General features: G+C 44.2%; 1 non-coding gene across 1 annotated transcript; it reads left to right on the top strand.

The window, feature by feature from the left end:
* Positions 1-20,020: 20,020 nt before the first annotated feature.
* On the top strand, positions 20,021-20,095 carry Trnas-uga (transfer RNA serine (anticodon UGA)). Its single transcript has one exon. It is a non-coding gene; the product is annotated as a tRNA-Ser (tRNA).
* The last annotated feature ends 3,034 nt before the right edge of the window (positions 20,096-23,129 follow it).

Raw genomic sequence — 23,129 nt, 5'->3', positions numbered from 1 at the left:
TGGAAAGCGCAGCGGTGTGTGAGTGTAACGTATGTTATTTCTTGGGGTTTTTAATTAGTCTTCATTTCCTATATCATGAATTTTACCTGTTTTGTTGCTTACATACTAAGTGTTCAGTTACAAATGTTACATCCCAACATACCGCCATATGGATATCCTTGCTGTTCTTACACTACTGGCCATTAAAATTGCTACACCAATAAGAAATGCAGATGATAAACGGGTATTCATTGGACAAATATATTATACTAGAACTGACATGTGATTACAGTTTCACGCAGTTTCGGTGGATAGATCCTGACAAATCAGTACCCAGAACAACCACCTCTGACCGTAATAACGGCCTTGATACCCCTAGGCATTGAGTCAAATAGAGCTTGGATGAAGTGTACACGTACAGCTGCCCATGCAGCTTCGACACGATACCACAGTTCATCAAGAGTAGTGACTGGCGTATTGTGACGAGCCAGTTGCTCGGCCACCATTGACCAGACGTTTTCAATTGGTGAGAGATCTGGAAAATGTGCTGGCCAGGACAGCAGTCGAACATTTTCTGTATACAGAATGACCCGTACAGGACCTGCAACATGCGGTCGTGCATTATCCTGCTGAAATGTAGGGTTTCGAAGGGATCGAATGAAGGATAGAGCCAGGGGTCGTAAACATCGGAAATGTAACGCCCACTGTTCAAAGTGCCTTCAATGCGAACAAGGGGTGACTGAGACGTGTAACCAATGGCATCCCATACCATCACTCCGTGTGATACGCCAGTACGGCGATGACGAATACTCGTTTCCAATGTGCGTTCACCGCGATGTCGCCAAACACGGATGCGACCATCGTGTGTAAACAGAACCTGGATTCATCCGAAAAAGTGACGTTTTGACATTCGTGCACATAGGTTCGTCGTTGAGTACACCATCGCAGGCGCTCCTGTCTGTGATGGAGCGTCAAGGATAACCGCAGCCACTACTGCAAACGTCGTCGAACTGTTCGTGCAAATGGTTGTTGTCTTGCAAACGTCCCCATCTGGTGACTCAGTGATCCAGACGTGGCTGCACGATCCGTTACAGCCGTGCGGATATGATGCCTGTCATCTCGACTGCTAGTGATATGAGGCCGCTGGGATGCAGCACGGCGTTCCGTATTCCCCTCTGAACCCACCGATTCCATATTCTGCTAACAGTCATTGGATCTCGACCAACGCGAGCAGCAATGTCGCGATACGATAAACCGCAATCGCGATAGGCTACAATCCGACCTTTATCAAAGTCGGAAACGTGATGGTACGCATTTCTCCTCCTTACACGGGGCATCACAACAACGTTTCACCAGGCAACGCCGGTCAACTGCTGTTTGTGTATGAGAAATCGGTTGGAAACCTTCCTCATATCAGCACGTCGTAGGTGTCGCCAGAGCTAATCATTTGCATATCACAGCATCTTCTTCCTGTCGGTTAAATTTCGCGTCTGTAGCACGTCATCTTCGTGGTGTAGCAATTTCAATGGCCAGTAGTGTATTTAAACTAGAACAGGTTTACAGAAATGAATGCATTTTACTGTTTATTCTGATACAGTTTAATTATTTTAGATGCTGTGTAAAGTTGCGTGTGGTAAGTGTTGGTGAATGCTGTTTGAGTGAATGTGTATGTCGATGTTGCTGTCTGTGCTGGTGCACGATTTGGAACTACTGTCTTATGTGCTTCGTGTGTGGTGCAGTGTTCTGTTAAACGGCAGTGTCTGTCTGTATTCGTCATCTAATGTCCTCTGCAAAGGGAAAATAAAAATAATAATCAGCATAAAATTGTAAAGCCGTGGGGCTAGCCACTGTAACATTGCGTTGGTTAAACTATTTAGTCCTTAAAAACCACATAAAGGCCCTCGAAAACTTCGACCGTCGTTTTTCCAGAAGCGCGTGTTGGCCTATTTTGACCCCTCTTCCACTGAGCCAAGTTTGTGAGAAATCGGGTTATGGCACTAGCAGTGTTCAGCTCGTAATCATAAGTGCAAATTGACTCGTATGCGTCCGTAGAACGATAAAAGAAATCAGCGCCGTTAGATAGCGGAATACATGCTTTTCCGCATTTACAAAAAAAAAGATAAAGTGTGTATTTTATATAATTTATTGCTCCCCAGAGAATAAACTGTCATGACGTGGCTTTCGTTTATTGTTCCGGCAGTCGCCACAAAGGCGTTGTTTTGTTTTGTTAGGTAAGTCTCCAGGAGAGTGTAGCGTAGCTTTGTTAGTTGATAGCCGCTATACAGGCGTTGTTTTGTTGAATTACGTGATAACCGCCTCATAAGTGCTGTTTTGCTTTGTTTTGTTACGTGATAGTTGCTACAGAATCGTTGTTTTGTTTCCAGTTACATGAGTAAACATAGCTGGTGCAAGGCTGGCCTTCGATGAACGTAAGGCAGTTCAGAAGCGGTATTTCAAGTACGTAAACATTCATGAGGTTTAACGCCAATGGCGGAATGAGTTTCAAACAGAACCACCGACACTAGTAACAAGTGCGTGCATTCGAGACAAATTCGAAGTCAAAGGCTGTGTTACAGATGTGCATAAACAACGATCTGGACAACTTATAAAGCAAGAAGTCCAACAAACTACAGTGGTTTGGTACAACAATTTGCTCGCTCACCACAGAAGTCTGTGGCAGTGGCGATTTTAAAATGTTGCGTGTTGTGACTTGGCAAGACAGCCAAGAGACTAGGAGGAAGCCGAAAGGCACGCGTTTAAGCTCACGCAGGTTGGCGTGAGGTCTGGAACAGGTCAAGGTCTTATAATAGCAAAAATAGTACGTAGCTTCTGGAATACTTAACTTTAATCCATAATTGGTGAACATCGGTCTGACGGTACATGCATCACAAGATAAATAGCAATTGATAATGGCGCCTTGCTAGGTCGTAGCAAATGACGTAGCTGAAGGCTATGCTAACTATCGCCTCGGCAAATGAGAGCGTAATTTGTCAGTGAACCATCGCTAGCAAAGTCGGCTGTACAACTGGGCGAGTGCTAGGAAGTCTCTCTAGACCTGCCGTGTGGCGGCGCTCGGTCTGCAATCACTGACAGTGGCGACACGCGGGTCCGACGTATACTAACGGACCGCGGCCGATTTAAAGGCTACCACCTAGCAAGTGTGGTGTCTGGCGGTGACACCACATTGCGCCCCAAGGCACACCATATTATATGCGCCCCCCCCCCCCAAAAAAAAAACGTTTTAAATAATAACTACTACACGATCACTTCAATCTCTTCGTTTTGGATGGGGGCGCTGTGAGCTGTTTCCATACTCTGCTATTCGTTGTTCTGAACGACGCGTCAGCGGTCTAGTAGCGCCCAATCAAAATGTAATATTGCTCATGAACTATATTTGGTGTATGGCAGCGGATAAAACCAACTTAAAACTGCACTGTGTTAACACATTCTTCTGTCGAAAGACAACAGAAACGAACACAAGGGAAATAACTTTTGATTTACGGCCTAAAAATTCAGCAGAACGTGTAGGAGACAACGGATTTTAGTTATACATTCACTTTTAAGATGTTCTTTTACACGAAACCGTTGAAAATGAAAATAAAAAATTGTATTATGATCTAAAAATTGAAGCGAATCTGTCATACATTAGAAATTAATACGTACTTTTACAGAGATGCGTTCAAAATTAAAATTAAACTAATAACTTGAATGTGTAGCAGATAAAAAAACGTTCGTTGCAAAGCGTGAGAAATCAAAATGAAATAGAGATTTCTGTGCAGGAACAAATAACTAAATACAGACGAACAAACACAGAACTGGATTTGCTATTACATAATTTTACAGACTAGTATGGAAAAATCCAATTTGTTTTATAATATAATAGTTAAAGTCTAAAGCATTAGGATCTGTGGAGCTAGATGCTACATAATAAGTGTACACAATACCTTTAATCCATGTAAAGGTTGAATAGTTTTGTACTGCAGCTACTTCTCTCACCATAGCTCTTTCTAACGGTACTAGCAAAGCTTTTACGTATTTATCGACAGAACTGAGCTACGTTATTAACACTTTTTCATCTGTGCGTACTGTCCGATAACTATACATGTCAGCAGACACCAAGAATACCCATGAGTTGTAATATACTACAGTATCACTACGACTTGACTGTACAGCGCCGACGGCCTGGGTCATTCGGCTATTGTTTAGTATTGTCGGGTGCCTTCGGTCACGTCTGCACGTAAACGATGTTTAGTTCCGCGTTCTGCCATCGGCAATTGTAAATGAACAGGTAATACGTAGAATGAGATTTTCACTCTGCAGCGGAGTGTGCGCTGTTATGAAACTTTCCTGGCAGATTAAAACAGTGTGCCGCACCGAGACTCGAACTCGGGACCTTTGCCTTTCGCGGGAAAGTGCTCTACCAAAGGTCCCGAGTTCGAGTCTCGGTCCGGAACACAGTTTTAATCTGCCAGTAAAGTTTCAGGTAATACGTATTTTGTAAGTCTAATGAATGTGCTCTAAGTTATAATAAAAGTCACATTATAATCTTAAATTTTTAAACTAATATGAATAAATAAACAAACTCACCAGTCATCAAAGTTTGCGTCTGGATTTGACGGCAGAAAACTCGTTGATCATATCTTCATAGCTCAGACGGTTATCAGTTAGGAGGTCGGCTTCGAGTGAAGAATGGACAAGGCGTTCAATCTCTCCTCAGATAACGTAGAACGTAGGTACAATTTCATTCGGAAACATGGACTGTAACCTCTCTTTTCTTAAAAATTTACTTATTTCGGCTGGTATGTCACCTCAGAAGATTTCAAAAGTTCTGCGAAATGTACACATTCACTAGGGAAGGGAGACTCTAAATCTGTGTCATATGACGCTTGGAGTTTTGCTGCACGTTCAGCAATATCGTCAGGTGAACTGTTCTTAAGGTTACTGAAAACTGTGAAGGAGTCCAACAGTGTTCTATAGCTTTCCTTCCTCCTGACTAATTCGGTGTACAAGTTGTCGACTACTCGGAGAAATGTTTCGACTCTAAATCTTTCCCTTCCAGTCAGAAAAACTTCTTCAGAATCTGCTTCTTCGTCATCATGAAGTTTGCGTTTTCGTGATCTTTTGTAGGTGCATTCATAGCCTGTATCAGTCGCAATCTCCATGGATTTATTTTCATAATAGTCGAACATGCCACGAATAGATGCAATAAATCCTCCAAGTGATTCATATAATTCATGCACTATTTTAGTATCTATATTTAGACTTTGCAATTTCAGATTTACGCTATTAAATCTCTGGAGTATGTCCTTCCTAACTTTCATCGTGAGTACTGTTTCTACTCTGCTGAGTTGATTCAATAAAGCTGAAGCCTCATTTCGCTCAAGTGTTTCTTCAAACGTATTATTGGCAATATGTGTGAGGGCATTGATAACGCCCTCCCAGTCTTCATATAGACGTACACGCGCTTCCTCTCTTACTGACCAACGTGTTTCTGATAAACTTTTTACCGTTTTGCTTCCTAGTTTCATGAAAGAAAGAAGCTTATCCCAGCGCTGTGTAGAAGCAGAGAACAAATTATAAAGGTTTTGCACTACATTTAAAAATGAACATGCTTCTCGATGACAGCTTGCAGCACTTGTGCCGACTAAATTCAAAGAATGTGCTGCACAAGGCACTTAATGCGCTTTCGGATTTTGTTCTTTAACGCGTGCCTGCAAACCAGTGTAGGTTCCTGACGTATTGCTTGGGTTGTCATACGACTGGTCTTTACAGTCAGTGATATCAATGGAATTTGCAGACAGGACTTTTAGTATGGCCTCAGCTAAGTTTTCGGACTTGTATCCCGGGTTTGGTAAAAACAGAAGGAAACGTTCAACAGGTTCACCATTCCTGTTCACATATCTTAATATGAAAGCTAATTCATCAGTATGTGAAATGTCTGCAATAGAATCTACTATTATAGAGAAATATTTGGCCTGTTTTATTTCACTTATGATCATTCTTTTTATTCGCTCAGAAAGAAGCTCTATTGTTTCATCACAGATTGTTGAAGAAAGATAACATGTATGTCCCTGCCCTGGATTTCCATATCGTACAATATGCTCTGGAAGAAAAGGATCAAATTCGGCTATATATTCAAGAGACATCATAAATTGACCATTATGTAATGAATGGAATCTTTCAACGGGCCCACGTTGGGAAAGTCCTCGACTTGTTAGATTCTTCACCACTGCAAACACCCTTTTAACACACTGCGCCAGTACATTTTTTCTGTCTCAGCATAACTCGAAATGGTTATCTATTCACGATAAAGGATGACAGCCAAAAACAGTTGCAGGATAAAAATTTATTAAAATTCTTGGCCAAGGTTTCGGTACATATAAATATACCTTCATCAGAAGTATAAAATCCTGAACAGGAAGACACTTTCATTAGAAAAGCCTTAGAATCGGAAGTGAGAAACACAAAAGCTTAAGTAATAGTGAAATTACCAGAGAAATACAGGCATAAAATCTTTAGTTACTTACTAAAATTACATCATGCAGTGGAGATTAATAAAACAATTGTGCCAAAGACATCGTCAATAATTAAGACATCTTCTCCATTTGTACAACATGACTATGGGCACAGGGTCAAAGCGAACTGTTTATCACCATTACTTCGCCTATGAACTATCGAGACAAGAGTGTGAAAGCACTAGGGCAGATGGTTTCGCCGAGAGAGGGCACTTGTATGTGCCAGACACTCGCGCATATTAAAATCCATGAATACATACATTGTTCCAAGTGACTTTTTTCTTCTTAAGAGTGATAACTCAGAATTTTTGTGTTTAAGTGAATTCTCATGATAAGATAAAATATTAGAAATATTTTTCCAATCCGCAATACCATTGGTAGCTAGCGCGGCCTTACCTCCGAACAATTTACATGGTGAAAAAAAACAGCACTGGTTCACGAAGGCACATCGACGGCACTGTTTCCAATCGTGCAGAGAGCAGCGAGGAGTGGAGTCGCGCTATCTTTTCGGATAACAGCAGATTCTGTCTGAGTACTGATTCTGGACGACAGCAGATTCAGTTTGAGTATAATGATTGTGGATGTACTGTTCATATGGTGAGAGGTAAAAGCACTTGATGCAGCCAAGAACAATGTTGCATGAGCGTACTGACCTCCAAATCTTTGAACACGGAGCACTCACCAAAAATGGCTCTGAGCACTATGGGACTCAACTGCTGAGGTCATCAGTCCCCTAGAACTTAGAACTAGTTAAACCTAACTAACCTAAGGACATCACAAACATCCATGCCCGAGGCAGGATTCGAACCTGCGACCGTAGCGGTCTTGCGGTTCCAGACTGCAGCGCCTTTAACCGCACGGCCACTTCGGCCGGCTGGAGCACTCACCGTTCGACGTTATTGCGGCACTATATTCCTTCACTATGTGGGTCTTTACCGAGCTGCATTCGGCCCTGAGCTTATTATTACAGATTACAATGAGTAATCATACACTGTGAAGCATCACCAACTCTCTTGTGGTTCCCTTTTCAGGTACTCTACGTCGACGTCTGCTCGTAGATACGTATCGTCGGTAGGTTTTCCGGCTTTACTTCACGACGTGACAGCGACGACTCTCCGATGAGGTGCAGGCCTTGTGTTTTGCCATTATTGCGAGTCTTGTAAATATCTCTTTTATTTAGTAATTTGCCCGGCTAAAACTCTCCCCTTTTATGATGAAGACAGCCTGCGCTACCTTTCGGAGGGAGTGGGGACGTCAAAGAGTCACAAAAGATCATATTACGCAGTCCGTGAAACACGTAAACGTTCACTTCAGTTAGCGTGTTAGTTAATGCCTACGCTTTCCGCTAGATGATGCTGACTTACTGCTGAATAGCTTTGGTTCCGTAAAACCTTCACTGATTAGTACTAGGTAAATGAAATAAGTACAACACTCTTGTATTTCACTTTCACTCTGTGGTGTCACCGCCAGACACCACACTTGCTAGGTGGTAGCCTTTAAATCGGCCGCGGTCCGGTAGTATACGACGGACCCGCGTGTCGCCACTATCAGTGATTGCAGACCGAGCGCCGCCACACGGCAGGTCTAGAGAGACTTCCTAGCACTCGCCCAGTTGTACAGCCGACTTTGCTAGCGATGGTTCACTGACAAATTACGCTCTCATTTGCCGAGACGATAGTTAGCATAGCCTTCAGCTACGTCATTTGCTACGACCTAGCAAGGCGCCATTACCAGTTACTATTGATACTGAATCATGTACCGTCAAGAGCGACGTTCACCATTAATGGATTAAAGTTAAGTATTCCACCAGCTACGTCCGTTTTTTCTAAATTCTAATTTCCTTGTCCTGTTCCAGACCTCACGCCAGCCTGCGTGAGCTAAAGCGCCTGCCTTTCGGCTTCCTCTAGTAACACGGCGTTGGCTCTCCTGCCAACCACAACACACTCTATATTCAAGGATTAAGATGGTGATGGATGATGGCCTGCCGGCCCGAGTGGCCGTGCGGTTCTGGGCGCTACAGTCTGGAACCGAGCGATCGCTACGGTCGCAGGTTCGAATCCTGCCTCTGGCATGGATGTGTGTGATGTCCTTAGGTTAGTTAGGTTTAAGTAGTTCTAAGTTCTAGGGGGCTGATGACGTCAGCAGTTAAGTCGCATAGTGCTCAGAGCCATTTGAACCATTTTTTGCTGATGGTCTATTTAAAAGGTTCCTAGCCTGGAGGAATCTAAATAGTCCACAAATGCCGATATGCACGCGCTCTGCGTCCAGATTCGCAACTAACGGCACACCACACTTTCAAAGTCCACACGTTAATATCTGAACACCGGTAGCATCAGCAGATAATTTGAGTTTCTGCCGTCTATATGTCCGTAAAGTTCCAATCTAGCACTAAAGTCCTAAAATCCCCTTAATAATCCGTTGCTACCAACAGTCAGAGATCGTACACTATATCACTTTTAATCTCAGTAATATTCTATCGTGAATCTTAACACGATAAAGTCCAATCTAATTATTGTCTCGCTGACTGACACGGGTTCCCCGCCCTTTAGCGAAACAATCAAGGAAAAAAGGTGACAATAATGACGATCAGGCCTTTTTATAGGTTTGTCATCACAAGAGCTTAACGTCACTGCCTTCTCCATGACGGGAGCTTCCGTGGCTTTGCTGTACTTAGACGTTAAACTACTTGCTGATATGCTATAAATTTGATCTGCAATTACCGAACTCTGATTCTACACTATTTTCCCCTGTAAAAATTCTACTCTTAATTTTAAATTATTCTTTCTATAGCTTTTATCACTGTAAACTGAACTGAAGTGTTACAACTGTCATACACTGAAGAAAAAAAGAAACTGATACACCTGCCTAACATTGTGTAGGGCCCCCGCGAGCACGCAGAACCGCCACATCACGGCGTGGCATGGACTCGACTAATGCCTGAGGTTGTGCTGGAGGGAACTGACACCATGAATCCTGCAGGGCTGTTCATAAATCCGTAAGACTACTAGGGGTGGAGATCTCTTCTGAACAGCACGTCGCAAGGCATCCCAGATATGCTCAATAAGGTTCATGTCAGGGGAGTTTGGTGGCCAGCGGAAGAGTTTAAACTCAGAAGAGTGTCCCTGGAGCCATTCTGTAGCAATTCTGGACGTGTGGGGTGTCGCATTGTCCTGCTGGAATTGCCCAAGTCCGTCGGAATACACAGTGGACATGAATGGATGCAGGTGATCAGACAGGATGCTTACGTACGTGTCACCTGTCAGAGTCATATCTAGACGTATCAGGGGGTCCCATATGACCCCACACCACTACAGAGCCTCCACTAACTTGAACAGTCTACTGCTGACATGCAGAGTCCATTGATTCATGAGGTTGTCTCCATATCCGTAGATATGCATCTGCTTTATACAATTTGAAACGAGACTTGACCGACCAGGCAACATGTTTCCAGTCACCAACAGTCCAGTGTCGGTGTTGACGGGCCCAGGCGAGGCCTAAAGCTTTGTGTCGTCCAGTCATCAAAGGCACACGAGTGGGCCTTCGGCTCCTAAAGCCCATATTGATGATGTTTCGTCGAATGGTTCGCACGGGGACACTTTCTGATGGTCAAGCACTGAAGTCTGCAGCAATTTGCGGCATGATTGCACTTCTGTCACTTTCAACGATTCTCTTCAGTCGTCATTGGTCCCGTTCTTGCAGGATCTTTTTCCGGCCGCGGCGATGTCGGAGATTTGATGTTTTGCCGGATTCCTAATATTCGTGGTACATTCGTGAAATGGTCGCACGGGAAAATCCCCACTTCATCGCTACTTCGGAGATGCTGTGTCCCATCGCTCGTGCGCCGACTATAGCACCACGTTTAAACTCACTTAAATCTTGAATACCTGCCATTATAGCAGCAGTAGTGAGGGTTGGAATGTGTATCGGAAAGACAGATTAGACACCGTAGGAGGTGGTGTCTTCATTGCAGTTAACAAAAATATTGTGTCTACAGAGGTCGAAGTAGAGTGTGATTGTGAAGTTATCTGGACACGTTTAACAGGCCTAGGAGAAATAAAGGTAATTTTTGGGTGTGATTAACGGCCACCAGGTTCCACCGTGACAGTTCTAGAATCATTCAAAGGGAGTATTGCAGAAGTACCCGGAATATGCTATATTAGTCGGAGGCGACTTCATCCTTCCTAGTATAGACTGGGATGTCTATGGATTCATTACAGGTGGTACAGACAAGCCTTCGTGTGAATTACTTTTGAACACATTATCCGAAAACTGTCGTGTGCTGCTAAATCGACAGCTAACGCGTAATGGAAATATTTTAGATCTGGTAGCCACGAACAGACCAGAGTTCATCGACGGTGTCAGTGTTGAGACAGGGATTAGTGATCATGATGTTGTCATTACGACTATGGTTACGAAAGTTAAAAAGTCGGTCAAGAAGGCTAGGAGAGTATTCTTACTAGAAAGATCAGATAAGCGGTTGTTAGCATCCCACTTAGTAAATGAAATGACTTCATTTACATCCGGTACGATGGACGTGGAAGAATTATGGGCAAATTTTAAACACATTGTAAATCACGCAACGGAGAAGTATGTGCCGAAAAAGTGGGTTACGGACGGAAAAGACCCAGTATGGTTTAACAGCGCAATTCGGAGAATGCTCAGGAAGCAAAGACAGTTGCACTCGCGGTACAAGGAAGATCGGGAGAATGAGGACAGGCAGAAGTTAGTAGAGATTCGTGCTGCTGTAAAAAGAGCGATGCGCGAAGCATTCAACCACTACCACCGTCATACCTTAGCAAAAGATCTTGCTCAAAGCCCAAGGAAATTCTGGCCTTACGTAAAATCGGTAAGCGGGTCGAAGGCTTCCATCCAGTCACTCACTGATCAGTCTGGCCTGGCAACGGAAGACAGCAAAACGAAAGCTGAAATTTCAAATTTATCATTTGAGAGATCTTTCAAGCAGGAGGATCGTACAAACATTCCGCTGTTTGAGTCTCGTACAGATTCCCGTATGGAGGACACTAGTGATAGACATCGCTGGGGTTGTGAAGCAGCTGAATGGGTTGAAAATAAATAAATCGCCAGGTCCTGATGGGATTCCAATTCGGTTTTACAGAGAGTACTCTACTGCATTGACTCCTTACTTAGCGCCGGCCGGCGTGGCCGAGCGGTTCTAGGCGCTTCAGTCTGGAGCCGCGAGACCACTACGGTCGCAGGTTCGAATCCTGCCTCGGGCATGGCTGTGTGTGATGTCCTTAGGTCAGTTAGGTTTACGTAGTTCTAAGTTCTAGGGGACTGATGACCTCATATGTTAAGTCCCATAGTGCTCAGAGCCATTTGAACCTTACTTAACTTGCATTTATCGCGAATTTCTTACCCAACGTAAAGTCCCGAGCGACTGGAAAAAAGCGCAGGTGACGCCTGTATATAAGAAGGGTAGAAGGACGGATCCTCAAAATTACAGACCAATATCCTTAACAGCGGTTTGTTGTTGGATTCTCGAACATATCCTCAGTTCGCATATAATGAATTTCCTTGAGACAGACAAGTTGCTGTCCATGCATCAGCACGGCTTTAGAAAGCATCGCTCCTGATATCTTGCGAACCATGGATGAGGGGTATCAGACGGATGCCATATTCCTTGACTTCCGTAAAGCGTTTGACTCGGTGCCCCACTGCAGACTCCTAACTACGGTACGAGCATACGGGATTGGTTCCCAAATATGTGAGTGGCTCGAAGACTTCTTCAGTAATAGAAACCAGTGCGTTGTCCTCGATGGTGAGTGTTCATCGGAGGTGAGGGTATCATCTGGTGTGCCCCAGGGAAGTGTGGTAGGTTCGCTGTTGTTTTCTATGTACATAAATGATCTTTTGGATAGGGTGGATAGCAATGTGCGTCTGTTTGCTGATGATGCTGTGGTGTACGGGAAGGTGTCGTCGTTGAGTGACTGTAGGAGGATACAAGATGACTGGGACAGGATTTGTGATTGGTGTAAAGAATGACAGCTAACTGTAAATATATATAAATGTAAATTAATGCAGATGAATAGGAAAAAGTATCCCATAATGTTTGAATACTCCATTAGTAGAGTAGCGCTTGACACAGTCACGTCGATTAAATATTTGGGCGTAACATTGCAGAGCGATATGAAGTGGGACAAGCATGAAGTGGCAGTTGTGGGGAAGGCGGATAGTCGTCTTCGGTTCATTGGTAGAATTTTGGGGAGATGTGGTTCATCTGTAAAGGAGACCGCTTATAAAACACTAATACGACCTAATCTTGAGTACTGCTCGAGCGTTTGGGATCCCTATCAGGTCGGATTGAGGGAGGACACAGAAGCAATTCAGAGGCGGGCTGCTATATTTGTTACTGGTAGGTTTGATCATCACGCGAGTGTTACGGAAATGCTTCAGGAACTCGGGTGGGAGTCTCTAGAGGAAAGGAGGCGTTCTTTTCGTGAATCGCTACTGAGGAAATTTAGGGAACCAGCATTTGAGGCTGACTGCAGTACAATTTTACTGCCGCCAACTTATATTTCGCGGAAAGACCACAAAGATAATATAAGAGAGATTAGGGCTCGTACAGAGGCATTGTTGTTGTTGTTGTTGTGGTCTTCAGTCCTGAGACTGGTTTGATGCAGCTCTCCATGCTACTGTATCCTGTGCAAGCTTCTTCATCTCCCAGTACCTACTGCAGCCTACATCCTTCTGAATCTGCTTAGTGTATTCATATCTTGGTCTCCCTCTACGATTTTTACCCTCCACGCTACCCTCCAGTACTAAATTGGTGATCACTTGATGCCTCAGAACATGTCCTACCAACCGATCCCTTCTTCTAGTCAACTTGTGCCACAAACTCCTCTTCTCCCCAATTCTATTCAATACCTCCTCATTAGTTATGTGATCTACCCATCTAATCTTCAGCATTCTTCTGTAGCACCACATTTCGAAAGCTTCTATTCTTTTCTTGTCCAAACTATTTATCGTCCATGTTTCACTTCCATACATGGCTACAAAATGGTTCAAATGGCTCTGAGCACTATGGGACTTAACATCTTAGGTCATCAGTCCCCTAGAACTTAGAACTACTTAAACCTAACTAACCTAAGGACATCACACACATCCATGCCCGAGGCAGGATTCGAACCTGCGATCGTAGCAGTCCCGCGGTTCCGGACTGCAGCGCCTAGAACCGCACGGCCACCGCAACCGGCATGGCTACACTCCATACAAATACTTTCAGAAACGACTTCTTGACTCTTAAATCTATACTCGATGTTAACAAATTTCTCTTCTTCAGAAATGCTTTCCTTGCCATTGCCAGTCTACATTTTATATCCTCTCTACTTCGAGCATCATCAGTTATTTTTCTCCCTAAATAGCAAAACTCCTTTACTACTTTAAGTTTCTCATTTCCTAATCTAATTCCCTCAGCATCTCCCGATTTAAGTCGACTGCATTCCATTATTCTCGTTTTGCTTTTGTTGATGTTCATCTTATATCCTCCTTTCAAGACACTGTCCATTCCGTTCAACTGCCCTTCCAAGTCCTTTTCTGTCTCTGACAGAATTACAATGTCATCGGCGAACCTCAAAGTTTTTATTTCTTCTCCATGGATTTTAATACCTACTCCGAATTTTTCTTTTGTTTCCTTTACTGCTTGCTCAAAATACAGATTGAATAGCATCGGGGAGAAGGTACAACCATGCCTCACTCCCATCCCAACCACTGCTTCCCTTTCATGTCCCTCGACTCTTATAACTGCCATCTGGTTTCTGTACAAATTGTAAATAGCCTTTCGCTCCCTGTATTTTACCCCTGCCACCTTCAGAATATGAAAAAGAGTATTCCAGTCAACATTGTCAAAAGCTTTCTCTAAGTCTACAAATGCTAGAAACGTAGGTTTGCCTTTCCTTAATCTTTCTTCTAAGATAAGTCGTAGGGTCAGTATTGCCTCACGTGTTCCAGTATTTCTACGGAATCCAAACTGATCTTCCCAGAGGTCGGCTTCTACCTGTTTTTCCATTCGTCTGTAAAGAACTTGCGTTAGTATTTTGCAGCTGTGACTTATTAGACTGATAGTTCGCTAATTTTCACATCTGTCAACACCTGCTTTCTTTGGGATTGGAATTATTATACAGAGGCATATAGGCAGTCATTTCTCCCTCGTTCTGTTTGGGAGTGGAACAGGGAGAGAAGATGCTAGTTGTAGTACGAGATACCCTCCGCCACGCACCGTATGATGGATTGCGGAGTATGTATGTAGATGTAGATGTAAACCGATGTAACAACTGCGCCAGACACTTGACTTGTGTAGGCGTTGCCGACCGCAGCGCCATATTCTGCCTGTTTACATATCTCTGTATTTGAATACGCATGTCTATACCAGTTTCTTTGGCGCTTCAGTATATAACTTATCTCGGTGACGTGCTTAGGCGGTGGTCAATAGGCGCTTACATTTCAAGAACTTCCGTCGTTGGTCAAGGTGTCGGTACAAGAAAGCGCGATTAATGTCCTCTCTCGCCTTTCTGTCACGGTGCCGAGATGAAGGTGCTATACTGAAGTTCTTGAAATGTAAGCGCCTATTCACCACCGCCCAAGCACATCGTATCTACGACAGAATGGAATGAGCTTTCCTTCGTGAGCGAATTCATACAACACGGAGAGACTTGGCAAGAACGGATCAGGAACTTTTGAACATTTTCTATCAAGTGAGTAGCAGAATGTATCGAGACGACTGGGACAAGATTTTCTACAAGTGGCCACGAAAGCCTCAACAATTTTGTATTATCTCGGTGACTTCAGCGTAATTATTGTCTTTGAGTAAACGTGTCAGTCCTGTCCGTCTCATTGGGTATTTCTTCAGGTTACCTTGTGTACGATATTGTAGCAGTTCTTTTTATGTATGGCCCAAGTTTCACCGAGCAGTGACACGCGATGCGTCCGTAAGTTTTTCACAGCAGTGCCTTGTCCAGCCACTGGAGCGGTGCGCCCGCTGCGATCCTTCCGCAGTGCTGGAGGCGACTCCCGGGCAGATAAACGACGTTTGTCCATTTAATCTGGCGAGTGCAGAAACCGCGTTAGCCGTGTAATTAAACGCGGACTTGGGCCGAGGCACGCACTCGCATCAAAGCGAGTCTGTCGTCAGCCGCTGCCGACAATTACTCTAATTACCGCGTCCGCTTCCATAATTCCTATTCCGCTGAAATAATTACACGGCGTAATGGAATTTCCGCGATTTTTACTCGATTATTCAATAACACGGCGGTAACATCGTTTGTCTGGCTTTATGTTACCGCGTGGCCGTGCATACCGAGTACCTATCGTAGCCTACATTCTGCTCAACTGCAGCCTCTGGGACTCACGCACCTGTGGCGTTCGGATTTTTTTCGTCTTTTCGTTGCCATTTCGGTTTATGTCAGTGGGAGCATAAGCAACACAACAGCAATCACACCGACAGACGTTACTAAATTTTCAGTATAGGCTGAAACATGTTTTACAGACAGATATGCTACGGTCGCAGATTCGAATCCTGCCTGGGGCATGGATGTGTGTGATTTTCTTAGGTTAGTTAGGTTTAAGTCGTTCTCAGTTCTAGGGGAATGATGACCAAAGAAGTTAAGTCCCATAGTGCTCAGAGCCATGTGAACGATTTTGAACAGACAGATTGAAATGTAAATGTCGTGTGACTATGGCCTCCCGTCGGGTAGACCCTACGCCGAATGCAAGTCTTTCGATTTGACGCCACTTCGGCGACTTGCGCGTCGATGGGGATGAAATGATGATGATTAGGACAACACAACACCCAGTCCCTGAGCGGAGAAAATCTCCGACCCAGCCGGGAATCGAAACCAGGCCCTTAGGATTGACATTCTGTCGCGCTAACCAGTCTTTTTTTTTATCGCTGTGTTTGGTCGTTGCGGACGTCACATGACGCAGCGCCGTATCTGTTGATCCTTCCACTCAGTTTTTTTTATTACAGAGGCCAACCAGCACTCTGATCGAACACGCTGAGCTACCGTGCCGGCGGACTACAGACAGATGAAATGAAATGATCCTACAGCATTGATGGTTGTAGGTCATATGCCGCCGAGGTGCAAATCTTTCCAGATGATGCCATAATGGGCGACTTGCGAGTCGGTTATGATCAAGTGATGATAACTACATCGCAAGACCCAGTCCACGAGCGGACAAAATCTCCGACCTGGCCGAGAATTGAACCGAGGCCCGCTGCGTAGCAGTCAGACGCTCTGACCACCTTTTTTCTGACCTTATGTTGTTGTTGTTGTGGTCTTCAGTCCTGAGACTGGTTTGATGCAGCTCTCCATGCTACTCTGTCCTGTGCAAGCTTCTTCATCTCCCAGTACTTACTGCAACCTACATCCTTCTGAATCTGCTTAGTATATTCATCTCTTGGTCTCCCTCTACGATTTTTACCCTCCACGCTGCCCTCCAATGCTAAATTTGTGATCCCTTGATGCCTCAGAACATGTCCTACCAATTGATTCCTTCTTCTTGTCATGTTGTGCCACAAACTCCTCTTCTCCCCAATTCTATTCAATACCTCCTCATTAGTTATGTGATCTACCCATCTAATTTTCAGCATTCTTCTGTAGCACCACATTTCGAAAGCTCCTATTCTCTTCTTGTCCAAACTATTTATCGTCCATGTTTCACTTCCATACATGGCTACACTCCATGCAAATACTTTCAGAAACGACTTCCTGACACTTAAATCTATACTCGATGTTAACAAATTTCTCTTCTTCAGAAATGCTTTCCTTGTCATTGCCAGTCTACATTTTATATCCTCTCTACTTCTACCATCATCAGTTATTTTGCTCCCCAAATAGCAAAACTCCTTTACTACTTTAAGTGTCTCATTTCCTAATTTAATTCCCTCAGCATCACCCGACTTAATTCGACTACATTCCATTATCTTCGTTTTGCTTTTGTTGATGTTCATCTTATATCCTCCTTTCAAGACACTTTCCATTCCGTTCAACTGCTCTTCCAAGTCCTTTGCTGTGTCACAGAATTACAATGTCATCGGCGAACCTCAAAGTTTTAATTTCTTCTCCATGGATTTTAATACCTACTCCGAATTTTTCTTTTGTTTCCTTTACTGCTTGCTCAATATACAGATGGAATAACATTGGGGAGAGGCTACAACCCTGTCTCACTCCCTTCCCAACCATTGCTTCCCTTTCGTGCCCCTCGACTCTTATAACTGCTATCTGGTTTCTGTACAAATTGTAAATAGCCTTTCGCTCCCTGTATTTTACCCCTGCCACGTTTAGAATTTGAAAGAGAGTATTCCAGTCAACATTGTCAAAAGCTTTCTCTAAGTCTACAAGTGATAGAAACGTAGGTTTGCCGTTTCTTAATCTTTCTTCTAAGATAAGTCGTAAGGTTAGTATTGCCTCACGTGTTCCAACATTTCTACGGAATCCAAACTGATCTTCCCCGAGGTCGGCTTCTACCAGTTTTTCCATTCGTCTGTAAAGAATTGGCGTTAGTATTTTGCAGCTGTGACTTATTAAATTGATAGTTCGGTAATTTCGCCTGTCTCATACATCTTGCTCAGCACATGGTAGAGTTTTGTCAGGACTGGCTCTCCCAAGGCCGTCAATAGTTATTGTTCGTTAATATTCGTTGCGTTGCATTTGTTCGGCGCGGACGTCCCATGACACCTGTTCAAGTGCCACGTCGACCCGTTCGCTCAGTTTTTTTATTACAGAGGGCAACTAACCCTCTGACTGAACACGCTAAGCTACCGTGTCGGCGACCACTCAGCGAAGACAGCTTTACAGACAACCTCTGAGGTTTGAAGATCGTACTGTAATTCTGTCAGACACGGTAAAGGAACTGGAAAAGCAGTTCAACCTCTTGAAAAGAGGTTGTGAGAGGAACAACGGCAAACGTAAGAAAAGGTTAATGGGATGTAGTCGAATTCAGTCTGGTGTTGCTGAGGGAATGAGAATATGAAATGAGACACTAAAAATAATAGATGAGTTTTGCTATTTGTGCAGGAAGTAACTGATGATGACCGAGGTGGATATGATATAAAATGAATACTGGCAACAACCGCTGAAGATTAGATTGGTAGATCGAGTAGCTAATTAGGAACCGCTGAATTGGATCGGAGAGGAAAGAAATTTGTAACACAACTTGGCTAAAAAAGGAATCTGTTGAGGCCGGACTCTGTGGCCGAGCGGTTCTAGGCGCTTCAGTCTGAAACCGCGCGACCGCTACGGTAGCAGGTTCGAATCCTGACTCGGACATGGATGTGTGTGATGTCCTTCGTTTAGTTAGGTTTAAGTAGTTCTGTTGTAGGGGACTGATGACCTCAGATGTTAAGTCCCATATGGCTCAGAGCCATTTCAACCATTTGGATCGGTTGACAGAACACATTCTGAGGCATCAAGGGATCACCAATTTGGTAACGGAAAGACTGTGTGGGGTTAAATTGTAGAGGGAGACCAAGGGGTGGAAACAGTAAGTAGGTTTAAATAGAATAGGTTGCAGTAGTTATATAGAGATATAGAGGCTTGCACAGGATAGAGAAGCATGGAGAGCTGCATCATCCAGTCTTCGGCCTGAAATCACTAAAATAAGACATATACAAAGTAGCTGAGAAAGACTCATTTCGCTTAGTCCTCTTTCCTTTTGTTTTCTGAATTGGAAAAAAAGTGCAGTTAATCATCTCATTTGTATAGCGTTTACGAGGGGGGTTCATTAACTAATACAACACTTGTTTATCTTGGCCAGTTTCGGTTGAAATAATGCGGAATTTGTTACGGGACATCACTGAACATTCCCGCTTTATCAACTATAGTGTCCGCCCCCGGTAACTGAGCGGTAGCCGGCACGGTAGCTCAGTGTGTTCGGTCAGAGGGTTAATCGATCAACAACGAACTTAAACGGATGTCTTATGACGTCCGCCCCGAGCAGATGCAACGAACATAAGCGAACAAAATGAGATTTAAAATAAATATATCAATCCTAGGGGCCGGGGTTCGATTCCCGGCTGGGTCGGAGTTTTCCTCCGCTCAGGGACTAGGTGTTATTATATATGACGGTAGTATCTGTTCCCGAAAGAACAGTTACCGTGGATGACCATGCAGCTTTGCTAGAAATGAAATGATAATTAAATGGACACCCTAGCTGCAAACAGGCGTTTATGTACTTCATTGGGGACATGTTGAAAATGTGTGTCCATTTAATTATCATTTCATTTCTAGCAAAGCTGCATGGTCATCCACGGTAACTGTTCTTTCGGGAACAGATACTACCGTCATATATAGTTAAAATATGGCTTCCCGGCCATTGACCTTCTTGTGCGAACGCACACGCTATGCCCGAACTCGTACGGAACTTGGTAGGTCATTCTGCCACGAGTAATGAGTATGATGGACAAACATCGATTAGGCGCACTACGAATGTGGTGGTGTGGACATGTTGGAGAAGTGGATCTCACGGGGAGCGTGCAAGGGATAAGTCCCTGCAGACGCACTATCCTCTGTGCCCGCGGTGGCTCAGATGGATAGAGCGTCTGCCATGAAAGCAGGAGATCCCGGGTTCGAGTCCCGGTCGGGGCACACATTTTCAACATGACCCCAATGAATTACATAAACGCCTGTTTGCAGCTAGGGTGTCCATTTAATTATCATTTCATTACTAGGTGTTATGTTGTCCTAAACGTCATCAGTTCATCCCCATCGACGCGCAAATAGCCGAAGTGGCGTCAAATCGAAAGACTTGCACCTGGCGAACGGTCTACCCAACGGGAGGCCCTAGTCACACGACTACACTACAGCAACTATAGCTTCATGGCGGCGCTGTACGTAGTTTTCAAAATGACGTCCGTAACGAAGGTGCGTTCCAATAAGAGAGGCCTCATTGAGTTTCTTTTGGCGGAAAGCCAGAGCATCGCAGATAGTGAACAAAAGGACAGTGTCATTGTTGCGCAAGGCGTCTGTCATAATCGTAACAAAGTCGCGCAAACCTGTCCAGTCTCTCGCGTGCCGGCCAGCTGCACACAGCTGTGACGCCTGCAATGTTGAAACGTGCCGACACTGTCATTCGAGATGATCGACTGGATGTCTCCGTTAGTACTGACACACTCGTGCACCACTCAGCGTACTCAAAGGTATGTGGCCACTGGATTCCTCGCCTCCTAACAAGAGACCATACAGAGCAACGAAGGACCATTTGTACAGAATTACTTGCGCGTTACGAGGCTGATAGTGACAATTTTTTGTTGAAACTCGTCGAACCAGAAATAAACGGCATCCGAAGAAAAAGTTCTAAGTCACAGCCTCAGCTGGTGAAGTCACGGTGATGGTCTTCTGGGAGTGTGAAGCGGTTATTCTGTTTGTTATCCGCTTCTCAAAGATTCCGACTTCCCTGAAGAGGTCACAAAGAAGTTACGACCCATGGCCCCTGTTTCTCTGAGGCTGTACGACTTACCGAAAGTCCACGAGGAACACGTCCCGTTACGTCCTATTATCAGTAATATTGGTATCCCGACGTATCCTCTCGCCAAGTACCTCAAGGAGCTGCTCAGCTCTCACGTGGGGACATGTCCACACCATGTCCATAACTCTTTGGATTTCTTGGGACGCATCAATCCTCCCTCATGGAGCAACGACGAACTCTGAAGTGTATTGTGCTACCCTCAGGAAATTGAAAAAACAGCTCTAGTATGTCACCACAAAAATGCAAACAAACTACTTCTTCTCCATGGCAACGGAAGGCCTCACACAAGTTTGCACACCCAAGAGGAGCTCACAAAACTTCATTGGACTGTTCTTCCTCATCCACCCTACAGCGCGTATCTTACACCTTCCGACTTCCATTTGTTTGGCCCAGTGAAGGTTGCACTCCAAGGGAAGCAGTACATATAAAGCTACCCAACTGCAGAGCCAGGTAAACACAAGCTACCGCTACCAGGAGGCTGGCACAAGCTACTGCCGACATGCCGTCACTACCTATCACTACTGGGAGACCGGAATGAGCTTTGTGCTGTCTTACTAAACGACTCACAATGCAAGAGATATCACATATTATGTTGACTGGAACAGCTGTAATTACCACTGCATCAGACAAGTCATCCAGCTGTAAATACTTAGGGCTACCTGTGCGAAGCCCGGGAAGTCCACTAGTAAGTTATAAACTTGCGAGTCCTCCGAGGATCTATGCAAGTGGATATGAGGTCTGACATCAACAGAGTGCCTGAATTATGTGCAGAGCTTTTCTCTTCCCTTCGTCCGCAGCTCCTGGTCTAGAAGCTAGCGTTGCTACCCCTGGATCACGGGGTCCCGGGTTCGATTCCCGGCCGGGTTGGGGATTTTATCTGCCTGGGGACTGGTTGTTTGTGTAGTCCTCATCGTTTCATCATCATCCTCATCATTCGTGACAGTAGTTAGATTAGACTGTGTAGAAAACTGGACTGTGAACAAATTGGGAGTTTGTATGGGCGCTGATGACCGCTCAGTTGAGTGCCCCACAAACCAAACATCATCATCATCATCTCTTCCCTTCACTTTCTATGTCTCACTCTTTAAACCTATCTGTGACTCTTTAGTTAGGTAGGTGAAAGCAGTGATACAGCACTAATGAAATAAAAAATGGACCATGTCTCAAAAGGTACTGCCCTGACAGCGTCTTTTGGCAAGATTTTTTTGCCTATTCATTAGGCAGTTTCTGACTTAAAATAGCACAGTATGAAGCCGAGATAACCACACAGGTGTGAGATGGACGACTGACTGAGACATCGTCTCTATAGTACTCCTACCCCCACAGAGCTCCGCCGGTGTGAAAGGAAAGGGTCTGCCTGACATAGCTATGGGAACCAGTGTAGTAGATCATGGGTGAAGGATCAAGCTTATCATAATGAGAGAACTTAGGGACGGTCCAGCAAAAATGTGATGAGAAACTGATGATAGGAGTTGAAATAAGGTAGCACAGATTTGAGCTGAAATACAAGTAGCTAGCTATGAAATAGCAATCAAGAATAGGTAGCACCAGTTGAAGTTGGTAGAGTGTCTGTCACCAAATTTATCAGTGAGATCACAGAGCTTATGGAGCACAATATGCAGATCGAATCTGCCTGGGAAGAGAGGTGAAGTAGCAAGATTTTAGTGAGAATTCTCCAAGCATTATGTAAGTAATGCAACTGTACAAACTTTATCATGGACTCTTCTTGTGAGTAGCTTAAGTCCTTCTGGCCAAATTCTTGTCCTTATACATTAAATAGCAGATTTTACCACATAATGATAAGACATAGTCAGTTAAAAGGATGATGTATAACATGGGGAACAAGTTGAATACATTGACAGTGTGAGATGTGTTGATGAAGAGAGGTATAGATACGAGGGGTGTTTGAAAAGTCCGTGCAAAAATAAAAACTACTTACGTGTTTGGGGTAAACCTTTTTTATTTATCGACATAGTCTCCTTTTTGATTTATACACTTTGTCCAACTTTGTTGATCCCTTCCGAATAATAGGAATTGTCCAAGTCTGCAAAATAGCTATTAGTTGCTGCAATCACCTCCTCCTTTGAATAAAATCTTTGTCCCGCCAGACATTTCTTCAAATTGGGGAACAAACAGTAGTCCGAGGGAGCCATG

This window comes from Schistocerca nitens, chromosome 12 (genome assembly GCF_023898315.1).
Source record: "Schistocerca nitens isolate TAMUIC-IGC-003100 chromosome 12, iqSchNite1.1, whole genome shotgun sequence".
Lineage (NCBI taxonomy): Eukaryota > Metazoa > Arthropoda > Insecta > Orthoptera > Acrididae > Schistocerca > Schistocerca nitens.
The sequence above is the reverse complement of the archived record's forward strand: the minus strand, read 5'-3'. Positions and strand labels throughout refer to the sequence as shown.